This window comes from Littorina saxatilis, linkage group LG15 (genome assembly GCF_037325665.1).
Source record: "Littorina saxatilis isolate snail1 linkage group LG15, US_GU_Lsax_2.0, whole genome shotgun sequence".
Taxonomy (NCBI): domain Eukaryota; kingdom Metazoa; phylum Mollusca; class Gastropoda; order Littorinimorpha; family Littorinidae; genus Littorina; species Littorina saxatilis.
In genome coordinates this window covers 9684575-9696579 of record NC_090259.1, presented here as the reverse complement: position 1 = coordinate 9696579, position 12005 = coordinate 9684575, and the positions used below count along the sequence as shown (strand labels likewise).

Sequence of the window (12005 nt, the reverse complement as noted above, 5' to 3'; positions counted from 1 at the left end):
GGGCCTATGTTACCTTAAACAGACTTTTTTTGTGGCCTAACATGACTAAAGGTGGAGATTTTTTTTCTAAACTTTTTTTTTTTTAAACCATCTTTTTAACTTATTTTGTTGAAAAACAGGAAAACAATTGATTTTCGAATACCCCTTTTATTTTTGAAAATGCAAAATAAAAGTCTAGGGTCGTCGGGAAAACATAGGTAGGGTCAGGTGACCAGAAACATACAACTTTTTTGTTGTTGACGCCGACCCTATGGCACGTTTCATGATATTGAGGATTGCAGTTTCCCTCTCACACACAATATTCCAAAATAATAAATAGTCAAACAGGGGCCAAAAACCAGTTTGCACCAAGAGTTCAACTTTTTATCTATCCAAAACAGTAAAAAAAATTATATGAACATTCGTATTTCCAAGATGATTGGCGTTCCAAGACGCTATATCCTAAAACCCCCAAAACATGCTTTTACAACTTCAGTGCATAATAACTGCCCAAAGGTGCTGTTTACAGCAACCTTTGATAATAATTTTTAACATACTCCTTGAACACATTAATAAAAACGGTTAACTTGCAAATAAAGGGACAGTATTGATCAGAACAATGGTAAGATAAAGGACGCTACTTATATTTTGTACATTTTTTATCTTTATCGTTTCCTGTAGACCTCAGAAGTTCTAACCAGCTTAAGAAATCATTCTAAAATCGAAAAACAAACATCTATACAGTTTGTACCCAAAGTAGATTGATATTTGACACAGTCACACAGACATACGTGGGCTATGGGGCAACCCTACCCCCTAAATTTGAAAACGGGGTCAATTTCTTAACTGCATGCATTCAGCAAAACAATCCCTAAAAATTTATTTTTTTCACAAATGAACTTATGACTTTAGAAAAGCATTCAAAAATGCATATATACAACGCTTTTTCTTTGGTCCCAATTCAAGGGGGTGTGCTATTCTCAGGTAACACTGTGAACGCTCAAATGAGACTTGGTCACATGTCAAAATAGTAATCCCCCCTGTTGTTCATGGTTCGTTGGTGGGATTTTTTTTATCTGAGCCATTGGCAAGCATGAAATGTCATCAACATTAGGAAAGACATAGTATCTCCCATTGTCTTTTGCGCGCAAACACTTCACACAGATCTCCTCTCGATCTGGCCCATCGGGGAAATGGGTTGACTTGGGGATGATCACCGCCCTGTATCTCTCCACCTTTCCATCCATGCTGACAAAGTCAGCGGTCACAAAGTCCCCAACTTGAATGTCTCACTGTGGGACAAAGAACCTGGTTTTCACGACTGGCACCACGCGGCATCCAGTGGCGTGTTGTGGGTAGACGTCCATTGATTTTGATAATAATTTTTATATTTTTAATTTTCAGACCTTGTTTTTAATCCGAATATAACATATTTATATGTTTTTGGAATCAGAAAATGATGAAGAATAAGATGAACGTACATTTAGATCGTTTTATAAAAAAATAATTTTAATTACAATTTTCAGATTTTTAATGACCAAAGTCATAAACTAATATTTACGCCACCAAGCTGAAATGCAATACCGAAGTCCGGCCTTTGTCGAAAATTGCTTGGCCAAAATTTCAATCAATTTGATTGAAAATAGAGGGTGTGACAGTGCCGCCTCAACTTTTAAAAAAAAGCCGGATATGACGTCATGAAAGACATTTATCGAAAAACTGAAAAAAACGTCCGGGGATATCATACCCAGTAACTCTCATGTCAAATTTCATAAAGATCGGTCCAGTAGTTTACTCTCAATCGCTCTACACACACACACGCACACACACACACACACACACTCACACACACACACACAGACACACATACACCACGACCCTCGTCTCGATTCCCCCTCTATGTTAAACATTTAGTCAAAACTTGACTAAATGTAAAAAGAAAAAAAAAATCAAAAAAATGGGATAGCGGCGAAACGGGATTGCGCCAAAATGGGATGCGGTAGTAAAATGACGCTTGGCTTGTTAAATGTCGCCAAAATGGGACGGCGGCAAAACGGGATTGCACGTAAATGGGATATTGCGCGAATTATAAACGAAGGAGTAGGCCCTAAGTTTCTCGTACGAGATGTTTACTGGGAGTAAATATTTGGGGAGTAAAAATTTAGTTCCTTGTGAGTTCTTTTTTCGTACAAGATTTTTACTGGAAGTTTACTCCGTCCGAGTCAATTTTTCGTGGAGTAAAAATTTTGTGTTACACCGGTTCATGACCGTTGTGGTAACGAGCGCACATTGTTGTCTCTATATATTGTGTTCCTACGAATCGAAAGTACGATCGCCAAGCCAGTCTGTCATTGAAGGCAACGTTCGATATTTCCGTCTGTCAGCGTTGCCAACGTTCGACAGATTTTACTACTGTTACTCACAAACTTTCAATTTACACAATGAAATGCCAATAACATGTACACACAAGAATGGGAGACGAAGGGAAAACCTACTAGCGATTGAAATTATGCAAACGAACTCACAAATCCCTCACTTTCCGAATGCAAACGCTGCAAATCCGTATGCGTGCGTCGCTGTGCCGAACGTTGGGTTGACGAACGTTGCTGACAGACGCAACAAAACTTGATCAAAAGGCACTAAAAACGATTAAATGTTTTACTCACTGGGTATCGCATTCCTCTTTTTCTTCCTGCAGACGATATGAAGCGGTTGAAACGTCGTTTCCGATTAAAGGCTCGGTTATTTCCGTTAAAAACGAAGTTTGCCGAACGTGTGATTCAGTCTACAGACACCAGTCGGATCACAACAAAAATGTTCATTCTTTGCGATTTTGTGATACTGTTGATGATACACCTGCTTTCCAGTGAAGAACATCAATAAAATGATGTTCACAAGCAAGAATAACAGACAAAAGCACGCGATGTGTAAAATTAGGCTTTGCTTTGCAAACAAAGCACGTGTTTTTTTTACTGACAGACACTTTCGGTGGTGATTGAAAATTTTTCCAGAAACGGTTTTATGCTCCCATTTGATATTGTTTCCCTATTTTCTCTAGTCAGAGACTAACCTTGTGTATTAATTGAATTAATAACCCCATTATCATAAGTTTTGTGTGTTATTTTTGTGTCTGTTGAATCACACTTTGAGATGGGGTCATGTGACAGAAGGAAATGGTGTCTGTCAGGATTCACACGTTCGCTTCGAAAAACGCGCTCAAATAATTGCTCAAACACAAACATTTTAGCTTTTATTTATTTTTTTGTATTGCAAATACCATACTTACTCATGCCAAGCAGAAAAAATGATGAAAATCAACACAGTAAGCAAGTAATTTGAAGGCAAAGTTTACACACATCAAAGAGTCTGATTACCGTGAAACCTGCCCCATACTTTTTTGGCCATTTGGGGCTGTTTTTTGGCAAAATAAGTTCATCATATCATCATAATCAAGACGTCGATCCAAAATAAGTAACTTTTTTTTGTTGGCCTTATCATTTTTTTGCGCTAAATGCAAACAGGCATTATTTGATGGGAACAATGCTGGTTTTTTTCAATTCTTACATCAGCCTCAAACTTGTCATTACTCAACCTGCATTTAATAGTGTGCTTCATTGGTTTGCAAAAACCTAAAACCAATAAATAAATAACCTTCGGTGGTGGATTGGGCACTGCAAACAATGTCGGGACAGCATTCCACACAAGTGATCCTCTCTGCAGGATTGTTTTACTGGTTGGCCTCAAAGTGATCAGTACAAAGCTTGAGACCTTGAACATCAGCTGGCTGCAGCTTTTCAAAGTCCTCTCGCCTTGTGAATTGCATCCATATTCTGCACCTAGTTTGACAATAAAAACAACAATGTTATTGTTAAACTAAGCAAAAAGGAAAGACAAAAAATAAATCAGATCTTCAGTCTAAATCTAACGCTCTGCCTGAACGCAAAACGGATGAGTGATGTACCTTTGTACTGTAGTTTTCCCGTAAGCAAGGTTTGATAAAGATTTCGGCAAATATGCCCACGGGTAGTTTGTCATCAAGTGTAAACTGTTGTTTTGTACTGACTGCTGACTCACACTCACAGTCGTAAGTACAGTGTACACATGCACACACAGGTACACACGCAGACACACGCGTACATAGTACAGCTAGTACAGAAATCTCAGGATGAACCGATCCATGCTATGTTTGTAATATTTCATTTGCATATTAGTTCTATAAATACTGTAGTATCATAGCAGACAAAAATGCCCAGAGACAGTCGGCTTATCTGAGTGAGTTGACTCGAGCCATTGCATTCTCATTCTGAAGAAGGTAAACCTGATGAAATAATCACTGCACAACCCACCTTTTTTCTTCTTTAGGGAACTTGTGGAAAGTTTTCCCGAAGCAGCTCTGTTTGTAACGGGCGTTCTTGCAACAAAAAGCCGAGCACAATTTACCACCACCTCGCACGCGATCGGTACCTACGCGATCCGCCATTTTGTTTTCGCCGTCAGCATGTGACTAGGGACGATAACCCACAAACACTTTTTCGCATTTTCTTCGCAAGTTCCACGTCTTCCTTATGTACAGTGTTTGTTAGTAAATAGTAGTAGTAGACTGTATGGAATAAGGAGTAAATAAATGGAATAAGGAGTAAATAATGATCGACCGGCGATTGGATACAGGCTCCTGTCGGTATAACACTGCTTATTGGTTCCGGTCACGGGAGGGGAAAAGGGAGTTGTTTCCCTTACTCTGGAGGACTGGGTGGCCGAGTGGTAACGCACTTGCGCTCGGAAGCGAGAGGTTGCGTGTTCAGGCCTGGGTCAGGCCGCAGTTTTCTCCCACCCTTTCCTAACCTAGGTGGTGGGTTCAAGTGCTAGTCTTTCGGATGAGACGAAAAACCGAGGTCCCTTCGTGTACACTACATTGGGGTGTGCACGTTAAAGATCCCACGATTGACAAAAGGGTCTTTCCTGGCAAAATTGTATAGGCATAGATAAAAATGTCCATCAAATACCCGTGGGACTTGGAATAAAGTAAAAAAAAAAATTCCATCTCACACGGCATTAAGTCTCAATGCGCCACTAATAGTCAGAATGTTGACCCTGGGCGTTAAATGGAAGAAGAAGAAGAAGAAGAAATCCACGAACACTACAGCAGCAACATGTAACCGCCATCTTTGAAAGGTAACGTCATTATTAGTCATGTTAACAGATCACGTGAGATACGTCACGTGAGTATAGGGTGCTGGATTTACTGGCGTGTGTAGGACACCACACCAATGCGCGGAATATTGAGATGAGATTGACTGTGTTCAGCGTGCAGTGGGCAGCTTACAGCTATCCTCGGACACACCCAAAGTCTAAGTATGAAAACACAGCATAGTACCAGTGTTGTTCTACTTTTGCTTTTGGTCAAGGCCGATAACGAAGGGATCATCTCAAGACTAGCGGCCCCTGAATGTATACCACGTGACATCCGGTGCTTGATTTTGCGTCCAAAACCCACACAACTAGCAAGATGGGATGGCAGAAAGGCGAAGTGATCATGAAGGCAGAACCCTTCGCGCACGTTCTGTCCCACAGGCACCGGCAGGACAGGTGTAGCTTCTGCCTGCGAAGGTGAGAAGCGGTTCAGTCAAACGAGACAGAGTTGAGCGGTTCTTTCAGATGCACTCTCTAAGTTAGGTGCCTGCCTGTTTCAACAGTCTTTGGGATGAGACGAAAACGAAAGTAAAACTTAAATCTGCGTTTGTTATGTTACTTATTGGAGATTTTCCTTAGCTGTGGTTAATCTTGCATCAGAGAAAAGTTTTTTCCGTCACTGTTTTTTTTCCTGAATTGTGTTGATTTGTGCTGATTTCTAATTGTTCATTTTACCCTGTTCAGTTTGTACAGACACAGTCTAGTTTGTTCAACTATTAAAACTAGTATTATTGCATCTTGAAGGGTGAGCTAGTTGGAAGTAAGACATCTATAGTTTAAGGTTACTAGGTTCTACCATGTTGCCGACTGGGTTGTTATTGTCAGGGTTAGGGTTAACCATATATATATATGTTACAGTCAATAAGTGAAATCAGTCATTACGTGTAATGACTAAAACCTCTAGTCATTACGTGTAATGACTGGATCATCAGAGGTGACAGTCAATAGGTGAAATCAGTCAATAAGCGTAATGACTAAAATTCCTTTGTACATGTATTCAATGTATCTTTTTAGCTAAAGCTTATCTGTGTGGATGGGAATTTCTTCTTCTTCTTGTCATCACTCAGATGGAACCATGGGGGAATTTCATTTCCTTTATTTACAAAATGAAAAGATGTTAAAATGATTATAGTATTGTCAGTGCGTTTGTTTTATTATTTCTTATGACGATTAACCTTGGATTGTGTGTGTGTGTGTGTGTGTGATTGTGAGTAAGGCCGGAGTTTTAGTATCGGGACCACCAGACACAAGTGTATGTTTGATTTTTATATTTAAATGTTTTTACTTCTGCTTATTTCAGCTCCTGTGATATCTCTGACCTCTGAAGATAAGATGTGTACGTGTACGTGGGGGGGGGGGGGGGGGTGTGTGCTTGTGACCTTCGCTTGATGTTATATAGTGATCGTGGTGTTAATGTTAGTGTGTGTTTTTTACATAGACGGGGGAAATCGAGACAAGGGTGGTGGTGTATGTATACATGTATGTGTGTATGTATACATGTGTGTGTGGAGAGCGATTCAGAGAAAACTACTGCACCAATCTTCATGAGATTTCACATGAGAGTTCGTGGGTATAATATCCCCAGACGTGTTTTTTTACTTTTTCGATTAATGTCCTTGATGACGTCATATCCGGCTTTTTGTGAAAGTTGAGGCAGCACTGTCACGCCCTCATTTTTCAACTAAATTGGTTGACATTTTGGTGAAGTAATCTTCGACGAAGCCCAGACTATGGTATTGCATTTCAGCTTGGAGGCTTAAAAACTAGTTAATTAGTTTGCTCATTAAAGTTGTCATTAAAATCGAATTTTCACTAACAGATTTAAAAATGATTGCATTATATTTCTCATATTTTTCTGAATTGAAAAATATATACATATGTTATGTTTACTCTAAAAATGTGCTCAAAATGACAGAAAATAGGTTAAGTAAGTAGTTTCCACGCTACTCAGAGGCGAGCGTGACCCGTCTCTATTTTGGGGTGTGGTTAGTCGAGACTATCTTAAATATAGTCTCGGCGATGACTGTTTATTGTTTTTATTTGTCACTTTAATGCCGACAGCTTGACTAAATGTATTAATATCGCTTCACGCGACTTGTTAATTAATGTCGTTGATTCGATCAGGGGTTTGTGAAAGGAGATCTCCTTTTTATATTTAGTATCATATTTCATCGCCCGATTAGTTTACTTTTACTTTTACCGGCTCTTGTGATATATTTTACTATATATGAGGTGTGTGTGTGTGACTGACGCTTGATTTTAATTTATTGTTATATAATGTAGTGATTATGGTTTTAATGTTCGTGTATATTTTTTGATTGATGTCGTTGATTTAATAAGGGGTTAGTGAAATGAGATCTTTTTATTTTTCGTATTGTATTTCATGCCCGATCAGTTTACTTTCACTTTTACCAGCTCCTGTGATATATTTTACTACATGAGGTATGTGCGACTGTGTGTGTGTGTGTGCTTGTGACTGTCGCTTGATGTTATAAAGCAAGGTTACGGTGCAACAGTAGGTGTCATCACACCCTTTCATGCCAAAACAAGACAACTTGAACATGCATTAAATTTGCTTCTATTTACCTTTAATCAAATGAAATGTAAATACATTACATTTTCTAATTTTCAAAAATGGTTCCAACACATTTCACCTATTGACTGATTTCACTTATTGACTGTGAGATTTTAGTCATTACTGATTACACGTCATGCCTGTATGAAACAGTCATAATGCCTGTATTGACTGTAACATATATATATTTGTCATCATTTTCACGAGTTTTCATTCACAAACACCTGGGAAATAAATCTCATGTTCCCCATGCAATAAATTGAGGTGGTGAATGGGTTTGAGCTTTCAGGTGAAACGTGGATTGTCAAAGTAAAAGCCAATCAGGCTGATTGTTTGATGTGTGGAACCATCGCGGCTTTGGATTTGTGTTTCCGAGGACAACGATTGTAAGCATTCACTCTCAAAGACCCAATCAATGTTGATAATTACCGCGGCGACTCATGGTCAATTTGCAACTTATCTCTGTAATCGCAAAATCCACAACGAAAAGTCATAAACACTTAAAAAGAAAAGAAATATGCTCAACACTTACTGAACTCACCCGTATGATCGCAGCTCTGTACATTTTCAGACTGGAAGAAAAGCGTCAACAAGCTACGTTTGACGTCACATACAAGGTTGACGTGTTATCTCGAGCTACTGTGACGATGCTTTGTGGCCCGGAGTTGGATTCTAAAAATTCGTCTCCCTGTGGGTTATTGTGCATTTTGTTGCACAACCAAAATGATGACAAAAACGATGTTTGGTGGCTTGTCGTCAGACCAGCATTTTGTTGTTGGTCCTCGGGGAGCATATCGCCTTTTGTCTCATATTTATCAACCGCGGCCTTAAAAGACGATATGGTCCCCTTGGACCAACAAAAAAGCTGGTCTGTCAACAAGCCACCAAACATCTTATCTATATCTATATACGGCTTGTCTGTGTCTGTCTGTCTGTCAGTCACTTCGCGATGCACGGCCAAAGTTCTCGATGGATCTGCTTCAAATTTGGTGGGCATATTCAGGTACACCCAAAACACAATCTGGTCGATGAAAATTTTCAACACGTGCTCTCAGCGCGCGGCGCTGAACCGATTTTGGTATTTCTGTACATCCATTCCCAGTAACTCTTCCTTATCTTCTCCAGTGTTTTGCGCGTTTATCTCCCTTCCTTCGTTCGGTGCGCCAGCGAAGCCGGCGTACACCCGGCAAAGCCTGGTATTCAGCTCTACTTCTTCCCGGCAAAGCCGGGTACCCGGGGAAGCGGGTATTCATCTAGTAATATATATACCCGATAAGCGTTTTTGAGTGTGAATTTGATGTGTAACATTTTGTGTGTGTTTAGGTCAAAGACGATGCAGTGTACTGCCTGCAAGATGCTTCGTTACTGCAGCCGTGACTGCCAGGTACCCACTGTCTTGTTTCATGATGGGGGGGGGGGGGGGGGGGGGGGGGGGGGGTGATGATGGTGGTGTTAGAGATTAAAAAAACAAGCTCATTGATTGAATGGATGACATACATATATATTGCACTGAGAAAAGATAAACTACAATTTTGAATATAACAATACACATGCAGCTTATTGAGCAACTGCTGTCATACAGTGGGACCCCTTTTATAAGACCTCCACAAATCTGAGAAAATTAGGTCTTAAAAAGGAAGGGGTCTTAAATTAAAAATGGGGTTACACTTACAGAGGTTAAGAACCGCAAGTCTGAAAACACAAGGTCTTAAAAGTGAGGGAGTCTAAAAGGGTTTCACTGTATTTCTTTTAGTGATTTTGAAAATTTGTCTGTAAAGAAATTGTGTAGCCCTGGTATTTCTACGCTGTTTCAGTGTTGTTTCTATGTAAGCCTGGGTCTTCAGTCATTGACACATACTGTTTTGATCTGAAGTATCCTGAGTCATCTGACCCCAGGCCAGTTGATTGCCGATGGTTTTGATATCTATACATGTTGGGCCTCTTCTGGCTGATTTTGTTGTTGTTGGTACATGTAGTTCATTTTCATCAATACATATTTTCTGTCAAGGTCCAACTGACCTATGGTTGTTTTAGTCCGTGAAGAACACTACTGCAGCTTTAATTCTTCTAGATATGATGGTGGGAACATTGGGGCCGAGGGTTCTGGGGTCAAAGTGGACACAGTGGGGGGCACTGGGGTCAAAGTGGATACAGTGGGGGGGTACAGGGTTCAAAGTGGATACAGTGGGGGGTACTGGGGTCAAAGTGGATACAGTGGGGGGTACAGGGTTCAAAGTGGATACGGTGGGGGGTACTGGGGTCAAAGTGGATACAGTGGGGGGTACTGGGGTCAAAGTAGATACAGTGGGGGGTACTGGGGTCCAAGTGGATACAGTGGGGGGTACTGGGGTCAAAGTAGATACAGTGGGGGGTACTGGGGTCAAAGTGGATACAGTGGGGGGTACTGGGGTCAAAGTGGATACAGTGGGGTGTACTGGGGTCAAAGTGGATACAGTGGGGGGTACTGGGGTCAAAGTGGATACAGTGGGGGGTACTGGGGTCAAAGTGGATACAGTGGGGGGGTACTGGGGTCAAAGTGGATACAGTGGGGGGTACTGGGGTCAAAGTGGATACAGTGGGGGGTACTGGGGTCAAAGTGGATACAGTGGGGGGGTACTGGGGTCAAAGTGGATACAGTGGGGGGGGTACTGGGGTCAAAGTGGATACAGTGGGGGGTACTGGGGTCAAAGTGGATACAGTGGGGGGTACTGGGGTCAAAGTGGATACAGTGGGGGGGTACTGGGGTCAAAGTGGATACAGTGGGGGGGTACTGGGGTCAAAGTGGATACAGTGGGGGGTACTGGGGTCAAAGTGGATACAGTAGAATCCCCTTTTAAGACCCCAAATTTAAGACTCACTTTTTCAGGTTTTCTTTTTATAACCTCTGTAAATTTACCTCCATTTTAAGACTCCTTCCTTTTTTCAGACCTTTCCTCACATGTGTTTGAGGTCATAACAAGGGTTCCACTGTATGTGTTTGAGGTCTTAACAAGGGTTCCACTGTATGTGTTTGAGGTCATAACAAGGGTTCCACTGTATGTGTTTGAGGTCATAACAAGGGTTCCACTGTATGTGTTTGAGGTCATAACAAGGGTTCCGCTGTATGTGTTTGAGGTCATAACAAGGGTTACACTGTATGTGTTTGAGGTCATAACAAGGGTTACACTGTATGTGTTTGAGGTCATAACAAGGGTTACACTGTATGTGTTTGAGGTCATAACAAGGGTTCCGCTGTATGTGTTTGAGGTCATAACAAGGGTTACACTGTATGTGTTTGAGGTCATAACAAGGGTTCCGCTGTATGTGTTTGAGGTCATAACAAGGGTTCCACTGTATGTGTTTGAGGTCATAACAAGGGTTCCGCTGTATGTGTTTGAGGTCATAACAAGGGTTCCACTGTATGTGTTTGAGGTCATAACAAGGGTTCCACTGTATGTGTTTGAGGTCATAAAAAGGGGGTTCCACTGTATTTTTTCTTACATTTTCAAAGGTGACTAGAGAAGTGGCAGTTAAACAAAACCTCAAATTCATGGATGTTTAACACTATATTAATGAAGCATATTTTTTGCGATTGCCTAGAGCACAAAGCGCCGCATACTGTGCAAAATCAACCCTTTTTCTTGTCCTTGTTTGCCGACAGAGACAAGACTGGCGGGGCGCTCACAAGCAGGAGTGCAGCTGCCTGAGAAGAGTGGCGCCACACACACCCACCGACAGTGTCCTGCTCATGTTGAGGCTGGTCCTCAAACACATGGTACTTACCTCCCTTTGTTATGTCCACCGACAGTGTCATGTTGAGGCTGGTCCTCAAACACATGGTACTTACCTCCCTTTGTTATGTCCACCGACAGTGTCATGTTGAGGCTGGTCCTCAAACACATGGTATTTACCTCCCTTTGTTATGTCCACCGACAATGTCATGCTGGTACTTACCTCCCTTTGTTATGTCCACCGACAGTGTCATGCTGAGACTGGTCCTCAAACACATGGTACTTACCTCCCTTTGTTATGTCCACCGACAGTGTCATGCTGAGACTGGTCCTCAAACACATGGTACTTACCTCCCTTTGTTATGTCCTCCGACAGTGTCATGCTGAGGCTGGTCCTCAAACACATGGTACTTACCTCCCTTTGTTTTGTCCTCCGACAGTGTCATGCTGAGGCTGGTCCTCAAACACATGGTACTTACCTCCCTTTATTTTGTCCTCCGACAGTGTCATGCTGAGGCTGGTCCTCAAACACATGGTACTTACCTCCCTTT

General features: G+C 41.4%; 1 protein-coding gene and 1 long non-coding RNA gene across 2 annotated transcripts in view; both read left to right on the top strand.

Annotated features, from left to right (window-relative positions):
- The window catches only part of LOC138948502 (protein unc-80 homolog), a 140286-nt gene that overhangs the window by 114455 nt on the left and 13826 nt on the right, over positions 1–12005 (top strand). The window lies entirely within an intron of this gene.
- On the top strand, positions 5418–11509 carry LOC138948488 (uncharacterized). The gene is made up of 3 exons (XR_011449998.1): positions 5418–5586; positions 9068–9128; positions 11385–11509. It is a non-coding gene; the product is annotated as an uncharacterized lncRNA (long non-coding RNA).